At 43.3% G+C, this 17,917-nt stretch overlaps 1 pseudogene; it reads right to left on the reverse strand.

Annotated features, from left to right (window-relative positions):
- Nucleotides 1–584: 584 nt before the first annotated feature.
- LOC140586405 (U2 spliceosomal RNA) lies at nucleotides 585–817 on the reverse strand (annotated as a pseudogene).
- Nucleotides 818–17,917: the final 17,100 nt, after the last annotated feature.

Raw genomic sequence — 17,917 nt, forward strand, 5'->3', positions numbered from 1 at the left:
CTTGACTTACCTGAACGGAGATGTATGGAGCAGACTCTCATATGCGCAGGGATGCTCTGGAATGCAAGGTCTTTACTACCCACCGCTATAAGCTACGCCATCCGACGCCATTTCGTCAACTCTTCCACTTTTGCTCTTGTCTTTTCCAATCCAGAAAAGAGAAGAAACGTATACCGGTCCTGAAGACCGAAGAGAGACCCGAGTCGATATGGGGCTGCCGCTTAGCGGGTCGCCGTTAGCCGGGCCTCCGTGACGCCCCCGCTCAGAGTAGAATGCCCAGGGGCGTCGCAGCCACCGGCGTCCTCCCTGTCCTCCTGTCCTCTCAAAAAACAGCAATCATTTAAACAAACATGAGGGAAAATTCAAAAGGCAAAGATGAAGTCATGCCTTACCTCAGCACAGCTGCCCACCGCACAAACGACAGCGTGTCACCTTACTTTAAAAAAAAAGAAAAATTGGGGCCGCGCACGGACAGGGCCCCTCCCTCACACCACATGCGGCTAATTAGTTGGCCATCCAGAGGCACTCAGTCTATTAGTCACCCATTCAGTCAGTCAGTTCTGCCTTTCAACAACAGGGGGCAGTAGAGGTGCACCGTTCCCGGAAGCACTGCAATACCGGGTCGATGCCTGGAGCAGATGGGGCAAGCCCCACTTCCGGCTCCCTGTTCCAAAAATCCGTTTAATATGTGGTCCCCTCCATGGGGGACGTATCAAAATAACCTTTTCATACCAAAACAAAATGTAAATCAGCTCAAATACATGAATAATAAATATTATGCTTGTACTACTTACATTAACACATAATCACAATCTATAAGGCTGAAACATTCCCACACTATGCAAATCATGCCAACACAGTACAATAAGACTTTCAAAGATAATATTAAACAAACACCCACAGAGTGTTCCAAAGTGCATTTTGCAATGTCTATACTTTGAATGTCAAATTACAAACTTCACATAAATCTAAAGTACACTAAGATTAAGATGAGTTTGTTACCAAACCAAATATATAAGAAATAATTTATTTGCCAGGAATTAAGTTTATGATATTGAATGAAATGTGTGAGCATGCCCCAGTTAGTGAAAGTGTGTCCCCTACCCCAAGACTCCAGAGGGTTAAAAAGGAACACATCCGCAGACTTCCAAGCTCTGCACTAGGGCTGAACGATATTCTGTTTTGACATCGACATCGCGATGTGCGCGTGAGCGATAGTCACATCGCCGGAACATACGATGTGAAGGGTAGAAGCCCATTGTGTATTAAGAGAACGGTAGCACACAGTAAACACGAGTTTGTTGTATGGCTTGTTGCTGGGGTGACATGCACGTTCCGCGTGCCTGCACAGTGATTGGTTCGCTGTGTCGCTGCTCACCGCTCACAGCCAACATTCACTGCTAAAAATGCGCGACGAAGAGGATCCGCCGCAAAAAAATGATTTCGTACCAAAAAGAAAGTCGAAATCATCTATTTGGGACTATTTCGGCTACAAAAAGGAGGATGTTGACCAAAAAGAGGTACTTTGCATGGAGTGTCATAAAGTTGTGGCCACAAAACATGGAAACACCACCAATTTGTCTGATCACTTAAAACGGCACCACAAAGCTCTTTACAACGAATACAAAGCCAAATCTGGATGTCAACCAAAACAAACAAATGTTTGTGATGCCTTTGCCAGTGTGACACCTTACCAGAAAGGCTCTCAATGACAGAAAGAAATAACAGACGCAATAACGTTTCATATCGCTAAAGATATGTTGCCATTAAATACCGTCGCCAAAGAGGGATTTAAGAAAATGATCCGAACGCTTGACAGGCGGTATGTTATACCATCCCGCACATATTTTTCCCAAGTTGCGATAAAAGAGCTGTATGAAAAATGCAAATCTAAGATTGAAGCAGAACTGTCGCACGTGGAATACTATGCAACTACAACAGACTTGTGGTCCAGCAGGACAACGGAGCCCTACATGAGTCTGACGGTCCATTTCATCGCAGAGGACTTCGAGCTAAAAAGTCGCTGTTTGCAGACGGCATTTTTCCCGGAAAGTCATACAGCCGAGAATGTCGCAGAGGCCCTGAGAGAAGCGGTGTCCGCTTGGGGCTTAGATGAGACACGTCAAGTCTGTATAACAACAGATAATGCAGCGAACATGGTGAAAGCTGCCGATCTGAACAAGTGGACCAGGCTACAGTGCTTCGGCCACAGACTGCATCTTGCAGTTGGTGAGTAATGACCATGATCTTTATCCAAAATAAAAATACATTTTTACTCAGCTGTTTTACTTAATAACCTGTCCTGAACCTGACAAAACTTGTAAAATGAATTTGTTGCATGTGTGTACGTAGAGCTTTAAAACGTAAGAAAAAATACAGACACTAAACATTTAATTTTAAACAAAAAATAGTTTTATGAGCACATTTGAGGAGCTCTTTTCCAAAATGCGATAACTCCATTTCAATAGTTTTCAGGGAAATTAATTGTTTTACCTAGACCCACACATTTTGTGAATATTCAATTTATCCTGTTAAAATGTTTTTTGCTTAGTCTGAACATGTTGAATAATGATTATTAAATCAAACAACTATATTGTTGTTGAAAAATTCAAAGTAAATTTTTTTTCTTTTCAAAACGCTATAAATCCATCCATTTTTCCCAAAAATTGATGGTTGTCTTTTTTTAAAAGTCTTTTGTCTTTTATTTTTCATGTTCGCAGTTATTAATAAACAATTAAAATGTCTCATTGCAATATTTTACATATTCCTAATCATTACTTTTGCTGGTTCTTTGTCACAGCTTTTAGGGGCCGTTTACATGAACGCGTCCTGCATCAGCACCGAAAACTTAGAGAGAGAGAGAGAGAGAGAGAGAGAGAGAGAGAGAATAAGATTTTTTTACTTATTTTGAGGAATTATAGCCTAATGAACAAACATCTGTTAGGAGCGCAGCCACGTTGGATTGCGAGAACGTTCACTAGGCTAAAATTAAGTTCGGTGCTTATTGGGGTTTGGAAAGAAACTGCATCTGAAACAAGGAAATTATTATTGGCGTTTATCGCGTTTTGGAAAAGAGCTCTTCATTTATTGTTTGAAATAAAACAGTGTGCTTCAATAATTAAAGTTCGCAATGTTTTGTTTGTTTTCTCCGCTTAGAAAATGCAGTGAAAAAGGATGGCCGCAATGATCGTGCTACAGGAGTCTGCAAGAAGCTGGTGAGCCACTTCTCTCACAGCTGGAAGGCCAGCGATGCCCTGGCAAAAGTCCAGAAGGAACTCAATCTACCATCACATTGTCTCATCTCAGAATGCCAAACAAGATGGGGTTCCAGACAGATGATGATCAGCAGGATATTAGAGCAGCAGCAGGCTTTAACTCAGGTCCTGTCTGCAGACAAGAAGCTGCGGCATCTAATTCCAACCTGGCAAGATATAGATGTGCTGGAGTCTGTAAGCAAGTCACTGGGCCCAATGCTGGATTTCACTGATGCACTTTCAGGCGATGAATACGTCAGTGTCTCCTTTGTAAAGCCAGTTCTTCAGCTCTTCAACACTTCACTACTGGAAATGCGAGAGGAAGACACAGACCTGACCAAGAACATAAAGATGAAGATGCTGGACTACCTCAATGAGAAATACGAAGATGATGATACTCAGAAGCTGCTAGATATGGCATATTTTTTGGACCCCCGGTTCAAGATAGACTTCATCAGTGCAGACAAGAAGACCCAAGTTAAGGCCAGAGTGGTATCACAGATGATGGAATGCCAGGAGAAATCAAGCTGCAGCACTGACGTGGAGCCCAACGTTACCAGTGCACCCCAGGCAAAGAAAGCAAAGAAGTCATTGGGAAGCTTCTTTAAACAGAGAGAAACTGAAGCAAAGGGTGATTCCTCTCTGACCCTAAAGGATGCTTTGGAAGCAGAGCTAAACACTTACCTGCTAACACCTCCAATAGACAAAGAGGAGGATCCACTTGCATGGTGGAAAGTACACAAACTAAGCTTTCCTCATCTCGCCAGACTTGCCCGCAAAAACCTGTGTATTCCTGCGACAAGCTCGCCGTCAGAGAGACTTTTCAGTACTAGTGGCAACATCGTCACTTGCCAACGAACCTGTCTCAAGCCTGCAAAGGTTGATAGTAGAGGTCGACCGATATGGGTTTTTCAATAGCCGATGCCGATGACGATATTTAGGAGTCAGGGTCAGCCGATGGCCGATATATGCTGCCGATATTTTTTGGCCGAAAATTGGACGTTTTCCCCTCTATTTGCATGATAAAATATCACATTAATAATAACAAACGATACACAAAATTTCTCAACTTAGCATTTACTGAATACTGACTTGTGTAAATTTAAATATAAACTTAAATAACAAAAACACAATACAACTTATAAACAACTTAAACTTATAAACAATAAAGATAGCAGCATCAGAATCTCTTTAGCAGCAAACTCATTCTTCAGCTCCCAAGCTCACCAGTCTGCTGCAGATATTGCACCTGGCTTTTCCTGGTGTTGGCTTTGTGAAATGCTGCCATACAGGATTAGATTTTTGTTCAGCCATCAGACAGCAATTACTAAAACAGAAGAATAAATGCAAGGTTAGAATTTTTATTATAGTACCTTCATCTTCAATTCATTCTACAATTCCAGTATTCCATGCACATTAAAACAATTACACTCTAATACATTTTGAAGAAAAAAAAAACACTAAGTGCATCATGGTATGATGAGTAGTGTACACTAACATGTTGTTTCTGTTGTTAGCAGACAGATAGCTTAAAGCCAAATTCACAATCAGAATCTAGTGATCCCGGAAAATAAAATAAAATAACTGTCGTATTGCACAGCCTTGTATGCAAGGACAACATAAGCCCCTAGTGATTGTGACGTTGTCTACGTATAAGCCCGTATAAAGGACAGACATGTTTAATGAGGAAACTAACTGCGCAAAGTCATGCACTTTTTATCTAGACGTCTGACAAATTGTTTGAATCTCCGGTCTCAAATGAAAAAAAGTTGCACAGAAGGACCATTGTCAGCATCAGCTCAAGTAAATGGTAACCAGGCTTTCGAACAAACACTTTTCTCCGCCATGCATTGTTCTTAGCAGCTCTGTATCTCCCGAGGACGGCGCTGTCTGTGATCAGGGCAGAGTAACGCAACTCTCACACACGCTGCAGTATTTGAGAGCTGCCTGCTCCGCCCCACACACTCACAGAGTGAAACTCTCCGACACAAGAAAAAAAACATAACTGATAACATCGGGCTGATATGGTAATAATTAAAATGTTAACAAATAAAATGATTTTTAACGATTAAAAAACGTCTGTGAGCCCACCAATAAGCGCACAAAACGAACTCTATTAGAATCAATGATCCTTAATGTTACCTGTAAGCTACAGTTGGTTGAAGGCTCATTATCATTACCCCAGTTCCCAATAGCGTAATTCGCGTTTTCTTTTAAAGCAACATTTCATAGCAAACTACTTAAATAAACAGGTCATTGAAAGATCAGAATTTAAGCCTTTTATCCCAGGACTCTTCCAAAACTTCTGGCTGTGGTCCTGCACAAGGCAGCATGGGTCACGTGTTCCACAGCAACAATAACACTGGGCTGCCCGCAGACGTGCCTGTCTGAAAATCGGCGTAGTGCACTCGGATATCGGCCGATGCGGATACATTAAAAAATGCTAAATATCGGCCCGATATATCGGCCGGCCGATATATCGGTCGACCTCTAGTCTGGACATGCGACAAAATGAGAATCAATACAGAAGATCTCATTATCCTTATCCCTATCCAAAAGAATTTGGTTTTGCTAACTCTCAGGAATTATCCTAGAAGTAGTATACTAATAAAAGTAAAAAGCCTATACATATACAAACAGCCTGGTCCGGTCCAGCAGTCTGGTGTAATTCCTGCCCTCTCAGTCCCCACAGCTCCAACAGCCTTCAGAAATGAATATTTGTCTATTAGGCTAATATCTGCATTGATGATACAGTAGATAATGGTAGTAAAGTACAGCCTAATTTCTAACTCACCTCTTGGTCCTGTGCGCTGTCCTGATCCTGCCATCTCCCTGCTGCCTGCACACTGTCCTCATCCTGCCATCTCCCTGCTGCCTGCTCACTGTCCTGATCCTGCCATCTCCCTGCTGCCTGCTCACTGTCCTGATCCTGCCATCTCCCTGCTGCCTGCTCACTGTCCTCATCCTGCCATCTCCCTGCTGCCTGCTCACTGTCCTTATCCTGCCATCTCCCTGCTGCCTGCACACTGTCCTCATCCTGCCATCTCCCTGCTGCCTGCTCATTGTCCTGATCCTGCCATCTCCCTGCTGCCTGCACACTGTCCTCATCCTGCCATCTCCCTGCTGCCTGCTCACTGTCCTGATCCTGCCATCTCCCTGCTGCCTGCTCACTGTCCTGATCCTGCCATCTCCCTGCTGCCTGCTCACTGTCCTCATCCTGCCATCTCCCTGCTGCCTGCTCACTGTCCTTATCCTGCCATCTCCCTGCTGCCTGCACACTGTCCTCATCCTGCCATCTCCCTGCTGCCTGCACACTGTCCTCATCCTGCCATCTCCCTGCTGCCTGCTCACTGTCCTGATCCTGCCATCTCCCTGCTGCCTGCTCATTGTCCTGACCCTGCCATCTCCCTGCTGCCTGCACACTGTCCTCATCCTGCCATCTCCCTGCTGCCTGCACACTGTCCTCATCCTGCCATCTCCCTGCTGCCTGCTCACTGTCCTGATCCTGCCATCTCCCTGCTGCCTGCTCATTGTCCTGATCCTGCCATCTCCCTGCTGCCTGCTCACTGTCCTCATCCTGCCATCTCCCTGCTGCCTGCTCACTGTCCTCATCCTGCCATCTCCCTGCTGCCTGCTCACTGTCCTGATCCTGCCATCTCCCTGCTGCCTGCACACTGTCCTGATCCTGCCATCTCCCTGCTACCTGCTCACTGTCCTGATCCTGCCATCTCCCTGCTGCCTGCACACTGTCCTGATCCTGCCATCTCCCTGCTACCTGCTCACTGTCCTGATCCTGCCATCTCCCTGCTGCCTGCTCACTGTCCTCATCCTGCCATCTCCCTGCTGCCTGCTCACTGTCCTCATCCTGCCATCTCCCTGCTGCCTGCACACTGTCCTCATCCTGCCATCTCCCTGCTGCCTGCACACTGTCCTCATCCTGCCATCTCCCTGCTGCCTGCTCACTGTCCTCATCCTGCCATCTCCCTGCTGCCTGCTCACTGTCCTCATCCTGCCATCTCCCTGCTGCCTGCTCACTGTCCTCATCCTGCCATCTCCCTGCTACCTGCTCACTGTCCTGATCCTGCCATCTCCCTGCTGCCTGCTCACTGTCCTCATCCTGCCATCTCCCTGCTGCCTGCTCACTGTCCTCATCCTGCCATCTCCCTGCTGCCTGCTCACTGTCCTCATCCTGCCATCTCCCTGCTGCCTGCACACTGTCCTCATCCTGCCATCTCCCTGCTGCCTGCACACTGTCCTGATCCTGCCATCTCCCTGCTCCTGTGCCTCTCCTGCCTTCTGCTGACCACCACTTTCCTTCATACACATTAAATAACCTATACTTTTAGTGTAATGTTCTGTAGCTCTTAACACTAATATTTCCTACTTACTCTTCTTTTACCACCAAAAGAGTGTCTGATGTCTCCATCTTTCCTTTTCCTCATAGTGTGTCTGTGAATAAAATCTAATCTATATTTAACAAAACAGTATCTGGGCTATCAGATGAAGCTTCTAAAATGTCTATATATATGAAATTGTGGAATGCAGAATCAATACCACTAAAATTCAAATAATAGGGCTTATTATTTGTTAGCTAGTTTTTTTTACGTTGCCCCTATAGGTGTCACTTATAGTAATGTTTTTTCAGAGCATGACGTTAGACATTCTTATGCGTTAATATTAGCCTAATAACAAACCACACAGGCTAAGTGGCAAATTAATTTCAGAATGGCACCATTTATTCGTGATAAAATGAGAACGAAAACATATGGAGTTCATCTCCTTGGAAAATGACCATGATCGATTTTCCCTCACCAAATAAGCCTGGTTTAAATAGAGAACTTAGCTCATCTTGCTAGTTAATGTAACTAAAGTTGACTGTACCGGTGTTCTGTCGAGTTGAGCTACTTTGTCGAGGTAAGCTATGATTAAGGCTATCAATTAGCACTACAGTAGATTACCTGGACAAAGTAGCTCAACTCGACAGAACATCTGCCTCAGAAGGACAATGGTAAGTAATTCAACTTATAAAGACGTCAGCTTGCATTAGTAGATGAAACACTTAAACGAATAAATGAAGGTTGTAAAATAACACATTTTCAACAGGCTAGACTTCTGCTGGCTACTCACATTTACCAATGCACGACAAACAGTACTATGACAGACGAACACAATGAACAGGTCACTGAATGAGAATGAATGACGCAACCGACTGGCTGCTTCTAGCGCCGAGGTGGTTAAAATGGTACGGTCCACATTAGGGGTGTCTGAAATTGTTTTACATAAACTTTTCCTACAAGGTGAGGTTATCTTTTTTTTTTTTTTTACAGCAAAAGAAAAATGTTAAAACCCCCCCCAAAACTGCTATTTTTGTCTCTTTGGGGGGGTCTGGGTCTTGATCGGGGGGTACAGTACCTCCCATAATTTGAACCATGAGTCTGATGTAGATTGAAAATTGTATGGTACTATGTAAATGATTCTCACTGACTGAATAACAGCAGAATGGTTGCTGTAATCATCTTGCAGTTTACTATAAAGAGAAGTGTTTCTATGTAACAGGTCAGCAAAAGAAACTGCTGTCCAGAGGCTTAACGGTGAGGATACGACTTCATTCTTAGCCTCAGCAATTGGTCCAGCAAAGCCAAGTGCATGACAGGGAACAAGAAGCCCCAGTTCTGGAAACCACCGTCACCCCATCAGCGTGGAAGGAACCTGTCGCTCAGGGAATGAGGGAATTCACAGGGTGGAAGGACACATTCTCTGTGCCTGAGTACGAGACCCACCACTGGTCCAAACAGAGATACTGTACTGGTTTTTACTCTCTCGTGAGAGGGAGCAATATGGATTTCTAAAAACACCCAAAACTGCATTTAAACATTTGACATTATGTGAAGTGATAAAAAGATGCAACAAATACCAGTTATCATGTTCAGAAGGTCAAGTGCACTCACCCTTCCCTTTGTTGGCATTAAGCAATACATTTTATTGACTGGGGGAGGGGGGTGCCACTAGAATTAATACCATACCGGAGAATGCTCGGTATGCCATATGCCCCATATATATATATATCCTGTAGCTGCAGTGAGTATATTAGCATTATTGTTAACAAGTGTACTGCCACAGTAACAAGTACATATATATGTGACAGTAAAATTTTCTGGCCATCTACATTGATAAAACTTAGATGATTGTACTGTTTTATTATTAAATACAATTATTAGATAGAACCGGCTTATGTATTTGCTCTTTAAGAGGTTTTTACTGTTGTCTGGTGAGCTGTAGTGCAACCTGTCTGACTGAAACCTGTTTCTCCTCTCAGCACTAGGCGATTGGAAAAAGCCGTGAGCTGGACAGATAATGAGTACTGGGCAGCCTGGAATAAGTGGGATGAGGTGATTGATTGGGGAGATGACGAATCTCCACCCACATCACCTCCCTCTAACCAGGCTGGCACCTGTACTGGAGACGTGGATGCTGGGGCGGTGGATATTATCATCAGCCCGTATATAAACGTATGTATTTCAGAACTTTTTTTAACATGAGTTTGAGACAGTCTGATGTTAATTGAAGTTTAAAAAATTGGTCGGTACTATGTAAATTATTCTCACTGATTGAATAACAGCAGAATAGTTGCTGTAATCATCTTACAGTTTACAATAAAGAGAAATGTTTCTGTGCAACAGGCCAGCTAAAGAAATTGGTCTCCAGAGGCCTAACATTGAGGATGCAACTTCATCTGTGTGTCCGGCCTCAGCCAGTGGTCCAGAAAGTGCATGACAGGGAAGAAGCCCCAGTTCTGTCCACCGCACTCCCCCCATCATCTTGGAGGGAAGCTGTTGCTCAGGGAAAGAGGGAATCCGCAAGGCGGAAGGACCCATTCTCTGTACCTCAATATGAGACCCACCACTGGCCTAGGCAGAGACACTGGTTACGACAGCCACCAAAGACCTCCATAGATGAGAACATCATCCAAGACCTCTGCAATGGCCTGCAGACTTTTTCACTGTCATGAGGTTGAGCTGTATTTAAACTGTATTTATTATAAAATAAAAATTTCAAGCTAATACTGTCTCAGCCAAATACTGTCCTCTATGTCCATCAAAAATGCAATGGAAAAGAAAATATATCAAGCATTTCAGTAGATACTGACTGTATTGAATTACACTGGGATAGTGAATCCCCTGGGAGAAAGCTAGATGTAGGCAGGGTTTCATCTATTCTGTTATATAATCATGAGTGACATATTGCAGTAATGGAAAAAAAATAAACCTATCAGAATCTTACATACCTGGATCATGTCCCCCCTTAGTCTCCTTTGCTCGAGGCTGAACAGATTCAGCTCAGCTAACCTCTCCTCATAAGACATTTCACTAAGACCGGGAATCATTCTTGTAGCCCTACGTTGAACCCTTTCAAAGGCAGCAATGTCCTTTTTAAGGTAAGGTGAAAAAACCTGCACACAATATTCTAGGTGGGGTCTTACCAAGGAATTGTACAATCTTAAGCTTCACCTACCTTGACCTAAACTCCACACACCTAGAGATGTAACCCAACATCCTACTGGCCTTTTTAATTGCTTCCCAACATTTGCGAGAGTGGGACATGGCAGCAACAACATACACACCAAGAGTAGTCCACCATTTTGGCTTGGATTATAGCTTCCATTACTTTTCCAAGTGCCTATAGTTTGTTGGATTACTTCTATCCCCTTTTTTGAATATGGGTGTTATATTAGTAACACACCAACAGATACAGATTTCTGAAATAGCAAAGTTAAATAATATCCCTCATCTCTTTTAAAACTATAGGTAAGATGCTGTTATGATCTCCAGTCTAGAGTTGCAGTGTAACAGTATTCACAGGAAAGGGGATAAAGGGACAAACAGGGTAAGGGCAACAAGGGGACACCAGTGGACAAAGGGATATTTTTTTGCATTTTATTCATACACAATACTGACACTAGAAGCTAAAACTGGGCCTTCACTGGATCTTCCAGCAGGACCACGATCCTAAGCACATGTCCAAATCAACACAAAAATAGTTAGCTGACTATAGAAGCAAGCTTCTGCCATGGTCATCTCAGTCACCTGACCTGAACTCCACTGTAAACTTATGGACTGAGCTGAAGAGTAGAGTGCTGATCTGGAGAGGTTCTCTAAAAAGGAATGGACTCAGATGCCCGGCTTGGTATTCTCCAACCTTATAAAAGACTCAGTGCTGTTATCCTGGCAAAGGGAGGTTGTACAAAGTATTAAAAGCAGGGGTGCCAATAATCATGGCTCAAGTATTTTTGTTAAAAATAATTATTTCTTGATGGATTTTTTTTTCTTCGAAAAATTTATTTCAATGAAAGGTTGGATTTTTCTAATTTTTTCGGTGTTAGATGAAGCTATTTTAGTAAAAGGTAGATTTTTTTCTAACCCTTTTTAAAAATATTTACAAGGCCTGCCAATAATTGTGGAGGGTGCTGTAGCTTCTCTAGGTTTATTATTATCTGTGAGCTCCCTTGCCTGCAAATTTTCTTTTACATATTCTGCAACACCACCTCCCTTCTTGCTTATCTGGTCCCTACAGAACAACATGTAACCATCCATATTATATTCTTCTCCATCATTGTCACTCAACCACATTTCTGTTAGTCCTATAATATCATGAGTCTGATGAAATGAAGGCCTCAAATCATGAATTTTGTTTCTACTGCTCCTAGCATTTAAATACAGACAGCAAAGGGTAGGCCTTTTACACTGCCCACTTATTAGTACTTAGGGCTTTTTGTCTCCCCCCTCTTATATTCTTAACTAACCTCCCTGGAAGACTACAACCACTTCCTATACAACGACCCAACGACTTCCTACAGTGGCAGCCAGGAGCACCAGTGCGTGGGATGTGCACCCCGGGAGTCGGGCAGCGTGCCTTCCTGGGGCAACCCGATGGATCCACCAGGTAGAGTGAGCAGAAGCCTCCCCGCTGAGGGCACCGGTACCCGGAACGGTTGTGCCAACACATGTAGCTGCAGACGCCGGCCATGCTTGCCAAGGCCTTGGCAGAGGCTGAGCGGACTGAGACAATCCTGTCCCTGTCTGCAACATCACGCCGGTCGCCAGCCACTTCATGCCAAACCTGCACCTGCGCATGTGGGGGCTCCGTCTGCAGAGAGGGACAGAGCATGCACGTTATACGCGCAAAGCCATGGCAGCTGCGGAGAGATCAGACACTTTACCCACTACTGCCCTGCTCCGGTGCCTTGCCTCCAGCTGGGAAATGCCAGGTGGATGGCGCTGTAAGGGGGGCAAAAGTCTTGTATCTTTTCTAGTTACTTATGGTTGAGGTTAGGCTGGAGGGGTAAAGGTTGTTATTGTTGGGATTCGGGTTTTTCCACGTAGAACCGAATAGAGAGTCCACACAAAGAAATGAATACAAACGTGTGTGTGTGTGTGTGTGTGGATTTGCATTGATCACATTTGAGGACCAAACTGTCCCCAAAGTGTAGTAAAACCTGAAATTTCCCTACTTTTGGGGACATCTTTTGAGGTCCCCATTTGGATAACGTCAGTTTTATAAAAATCTGTGAATGCAATCAAAAAAGTAAAAATGCCAAAAGTCTTGTATCTGGGTTGGTTACTTATGGTTAAGGTTAGGGGTGGGTAGGGATTAAGGGTGTCGTGACTGGGATTAGGGTTTTTCCCATAGAAATGAATGGACAGTCCCCATTTAGATAAGAAGACCAACTTGTGTGTGTGTGTGCGCGCGCATTATGTATATATTAAATTTTGGGGACCAAATGTCCCCACAATGCAATAAAACCTGAAATTTTGACGATGTGGAGACCAGCTTTTTCAGTCCCCCAAAGGGAAACTCAATTTTAAAAAAATCTGTGACTGCAATCAAAAATCTAAAAAAAGTGTTTTGACCACAGAAATGAATGGATGGTCTCCAGGAAGATGAATACAAACGTGTCTATAATTGCATGAAAGAGAACGCAAATCATACAGGACATCTATCCTGGCAAGGCCATACTTCTCTCAGGAAAGCCAAAGCCCAACTTTTCTGTACCATTGTAATACAGATAATGTTTAACTGCTGTAATTAAGCAATACTATTGAAATAATTAAAATATAGAGATTAAATCAGGTGTGTTTTGTGATTTTAAATGAGTATGTGATATACTTGATATAACATGAATGTACAGTAAAACTGGTCTAAGTCGCCATCTTGTAACTCGTCAATGTGCACAAGTCGACGCTCAAGCAAAAGTCCCGATTTTTCCTAATGATGTTTCCTTTAAAATTCCTTGTGTAAATCGCCGCTTGTAAGTCGTCAAATTCCCTTAGTCGTCACCTAAATCCCGAACAACACAAATGAATGGATTTTCCTACCTGTAAGTCGACACCCCAATCGCTGCATTCCCGCCGCCTGCTTGTCACCACAGCGATGTAGAAACGGGGAATCCCCACCTATCGCACTAGTCGCTCCCTGGGCTTAAGTCTCGCGTGTATAGTGCGGTGTAGTAGAGGTATGGTGTTATATTTACTAGTCGGCAAAACGGCGAGATAGACATAAGTCGCCGAAGTGTCGACTTAGGTGTATCTCGTCAATTCTCTAAGTCGTCACTTTTAAGCTGGTCCCGCGAGTGTCGACTTAGACCGGTTTTACTGTATTTCTGTCAGGGTCAGCCCCTCCTGTTGTCCCACTCTGTCCCTTCCCCGTTTGACCAGCAGGTGTCGCTGGTCATCCTGTTCTTTATGTTAGTCTTTGTTCTCCCCTGTTGCCTGTCTTGTCATATGGCTCAATGTGTTGAGCATCCAGTTGTGTGTACCCTTCTGTCCTGTGTTTGAGTCCCACCTCCTCTGTCTTTGTATTTTGCTCCCTAGTGTTTCATTTGAGTTTTTCTAGTTCCTGTATCTGGTGACGTTGTATTTGGTTTTGTTCCTTGTGCCCCTGCTTGTGTCTTTACCTTTTCTGCAATTCCCCAGTGTTAGTTTCTGTTTCCTTGGTTAGTTCTTAGTTTCCCTGTTATCAGTTCCTTTTGAGTTTATTAGTTTCACCTGTGCCCTGTTTCCCTGGTCTTTGTTAATTAGCCTCACCTGTCCTGTGTTAGTCTCGTTACCCCTTAGTATTTTAGTTCCTGCTTCTGTTCAGTTCCCCAGTGGTTCATTGATTGTGATTGTGTGTTGTTGATTGTCGTTGTTTGATGGTTTTGAGATTTTCAGTGTTCAACGTGTATTAGGTTTTTGTTATTCAGTCTTTATTTATCCCCTTTAGTTTTTGACCCCTCGTGGTCCTTTTGGTTTTTGCTGTGTTTGTAGTGTTTTCTGTTTTATTTAATAAACCCCTTTTTGTTCTTGGAGCCGCCAGTGGATCGTCCACCCTTTCTGTGCACCATGCCTCGTTCTCGCGCCCCGGATCCCTGACAAAGTAATAGTTTTTGGGTTTCCTGTCGTGAGAGATGAAAGCTACAGGCATGTAAATATTGTTTCCTGTAATAACTTTTTTTTTAATTATTTTCCTCATTGTTAAAAATCCCATGCATTAGAAGGTACCAGTCAGTGGAATCACACAGTGAGATATGTTGGCCAGCCGTCCTATTCATTCAGCACCAGCCGATCAAGTAGAGATTTCAGCACCACGGACAGTGATCTGTGTTAAACTGACCTCAGGTTCCTACACTGGCTACACGGAATTTTCTGTAAATAATTAAATGCCTCTATCCCCCTACATGTGGAAATGTTTCCCCCTCCCCCAGACCGTTTCATGTTGTATCCTCATTATGTGTGTATTAGTTTGCAATATGGCTGTATGAGATGTCAGTCATTGACTTGTCGCTGATGCTCCCTGTTTCCTAAGTCTAGTTTTCTCAGATGAAGCAGTTCACACCTTAAGTTAGAAGAAGTTTCCTGTTAATTGCATCTGTTTGAACAGGGGTTCTTCACATATAGAGGAGAAAAGCCCCAACTTACAAATCAGCATCCATTTTTGTACGCTTTCTGTGAATGACGTCCCCGCACAGGATCACCAGATGCAAGACGACCACACTTTGTGCTACTTGTATGTTATGTTAGCAAACCACATACATCTACATTTCTTGCATTCTGTCACACTTGTGCAGAGCATTTGCAGTGTTTGTGATTAGTTATTGTTCAGTGTTCATTCATCTTTGGATTTTGGTGTTATTTGTTTGATACACTGATGTTTATATTTTTGCAATTTTATCAGTATACAGTATATTTGATTTTGCTGTTCTAAAATGTAGTTTGAAATATTGTCATCTTTTCTTACTTTAACATTTATCTTGTTAAAATACAGAAATGGACTGTTTTCTTGAGCCATAGTGTTTTATTCTACATCACAGATAATGCGTACATTCATAAAAGTAAGTGGTGATATTTTGCTCAGTATTGGTTCAAGTTCAGATACTTCAGGTTTTTATTAGACAAAGCATTTTGTGCATGCAAAGCCATTGATTTATTTTTAAAACAACTGCACTGTGATATTTTTAACAAAAACAGCATATTGTCCTATTTTCAGCTCTAAGCATCATATGGGCCTCTTACTGGCTTTCCAACGGCTTTTGGGGTCACATGATGGTCGATAATGATATTTCAGGCCTTTCTTGAAATCACTTTAAAAATTGATCTGGAATATATCGATTTATACTATAATTTGTGCAAATTAACACAAATGGGGTGATTTTGACCACAAACAATAATTCATAGTTGGAGGGTAACATTCCTCTAGATTGCAAAGGTACTGATACTAAAACCTGTGACCTCAAAAAGTACAAAGAACTGGAGCAAAAGAAAAATGGTGAAAGCTGTCAGAAACAGATAGGAAACTATATGGATGTTTTAGAAGAGGTAGATGTGGTCCAGTTGGCTGTATTAGTGTCTATGTGTCCTCTGTATGACTGGCATCCTGTCCAGGGTGTACTCCATCCCCGTGTCCTGTCCTGTTTGGGATAGGCTCCAGGCCCCACAGCCCTCACCAGGATGAGAGGTTAGAAGATAGATGGGTGGATCCCGGAGAGATGCTCATAACCCTAATTTGTTGTTCTGTATCCAACCAGCTACTCTAATATTTTTCATTATTTTTAAATGAGTTTTAGGAATGCCTTTCGCAGTCTAACTGACAAAACAGGTTTTTGTGATCTAATGAACTGCCATGCCTTGTGATGGACTGCCGCCCCTCCTGGGAGATTCTCTGCCCTGTGATAGGTTGGCACCCCCCTCCTGGGAGATTCTCTGCCCTGTGATAGGTTGGCACCCCCCTCCTGGCTTTTTCCCTGCCCTGTGATGGGTTGGCACCCCCCTCCTGGGAGATTCTCTGCCCTGTGATAGGTTGGCACCCCCCTCCTGGCTTTTTCCCTGCCCTGTGATGGGTTGGCACCGCCCCCTGCTTATTCCCTGCCCTCCTAAAGGGCTGGTGTCCCCATCTGGGTTATTCCCTGCCATGTGATGGGTTTGCCACCCCCTCCTGGCTTTTTCCCTGCCCTGTGATAGGTTGGCACCGCCCCCTGCTTATTCCCTGCACTCCTAAAGGGCTGGTGTCCCCATCTGGGTTATTCCCTGCCATGCGATGGGTTTGCCACCCCCTCCTGGCTTTTTCCCTGCCCTGTGATAGGTTGGCACCGCCCCCTGCTTATTCCCTGCACTCCTAAAGGGCTGGTGTCCCCATCTGGGTTATTCCCTGCCATGCGATGGGTTTGCCACCCCCTCCTGGGTTCCTCCTTGCATTGCGCCCATTATTTTCAGGTATATATTCCAGAGACCTGTAACCCTACATGGGACAAGTGGCTGTGGAACGTGAATTAAGTGATTAATTAATCAAATTACAAACAAATTAATAAATAATCATCTCTCCTGTTTGCACCACTGTCCTATTTTCAGTATTCACTATTACATTTGAGTTGGCCTCCCGTCCAGGGTGAGCACCAACCTTGTGCCATATGCTGCTGAGGAGAGGCTAGCAGCCCGTTTGCTAGATGGATGGATGATGGATGGATGGATTTATTTCACTGAACAATTCAATAAGCTCTGTAATAAATATAATTAAACTGGCAGTTAACATTCTCTGGCTGTCTAAATGCTCTTCTTTTTTGTCTCGCATTCTTCACATGTAGCCTGTGTAATAGTACAGGTGTAGCTGGTCCTGGTCCCTATAAGGGAAAACTCTATTTTATAAAAATCCGTGACTGCAATGAAAAAACTAAAAATGCAAAAACTCTTGTATTTTGGTTGCCTACTTACTGTATGCTTATGGTTAGGGCTGAGTAGGGGTTAAGTTAGCATTAGCATTTTTCCCATAGAAATGAATGAGCGGTCCCCATAAGGATATGTGTGTGTGTGTGTGTGTGTATAGGTGTTTCATTGATCACTATGACTATGCTCTAAATGATTTAAGCGGATTTAGCTTAAGTCGTAACTTTTCATGTGGAATGAACTGCAGTGACTCTGAATTAATTTAATTAATACTCATTAAGGTCAGTTCATTTACAATTCCTAATTTCAGGAGCCAGTTAATAAATCTAATTCATTTACAAGTATTTCTCCTATAATACGTAATACATGTTTACAATAATTCCCAGGGAAAGCATTTCCGGTAAGGCACTGCTCATTGACACAGATTATAAAGCTTGTTAGACTATGCAGCATTATTTAGCTGAGAGAAGG

This window comes from Paramormyrops kingsleyae, unplaced genomic scaffold (assembly GCF_048594095.1).
Source record: "Paramormyrops kingsleyae isolate MSU_618 unplaced genomic scaffold, PKINGS_0.4 ups52, whole genome shotgun sequence".
In the NCBI taxonomy this organism is placed as follows: Eukaryota; Metazoa; Chordata; class Actinopteri; order Osteoglossiformes; family Mormyridae; genus Paramormyrops; species Paramormyrops kingsleyae.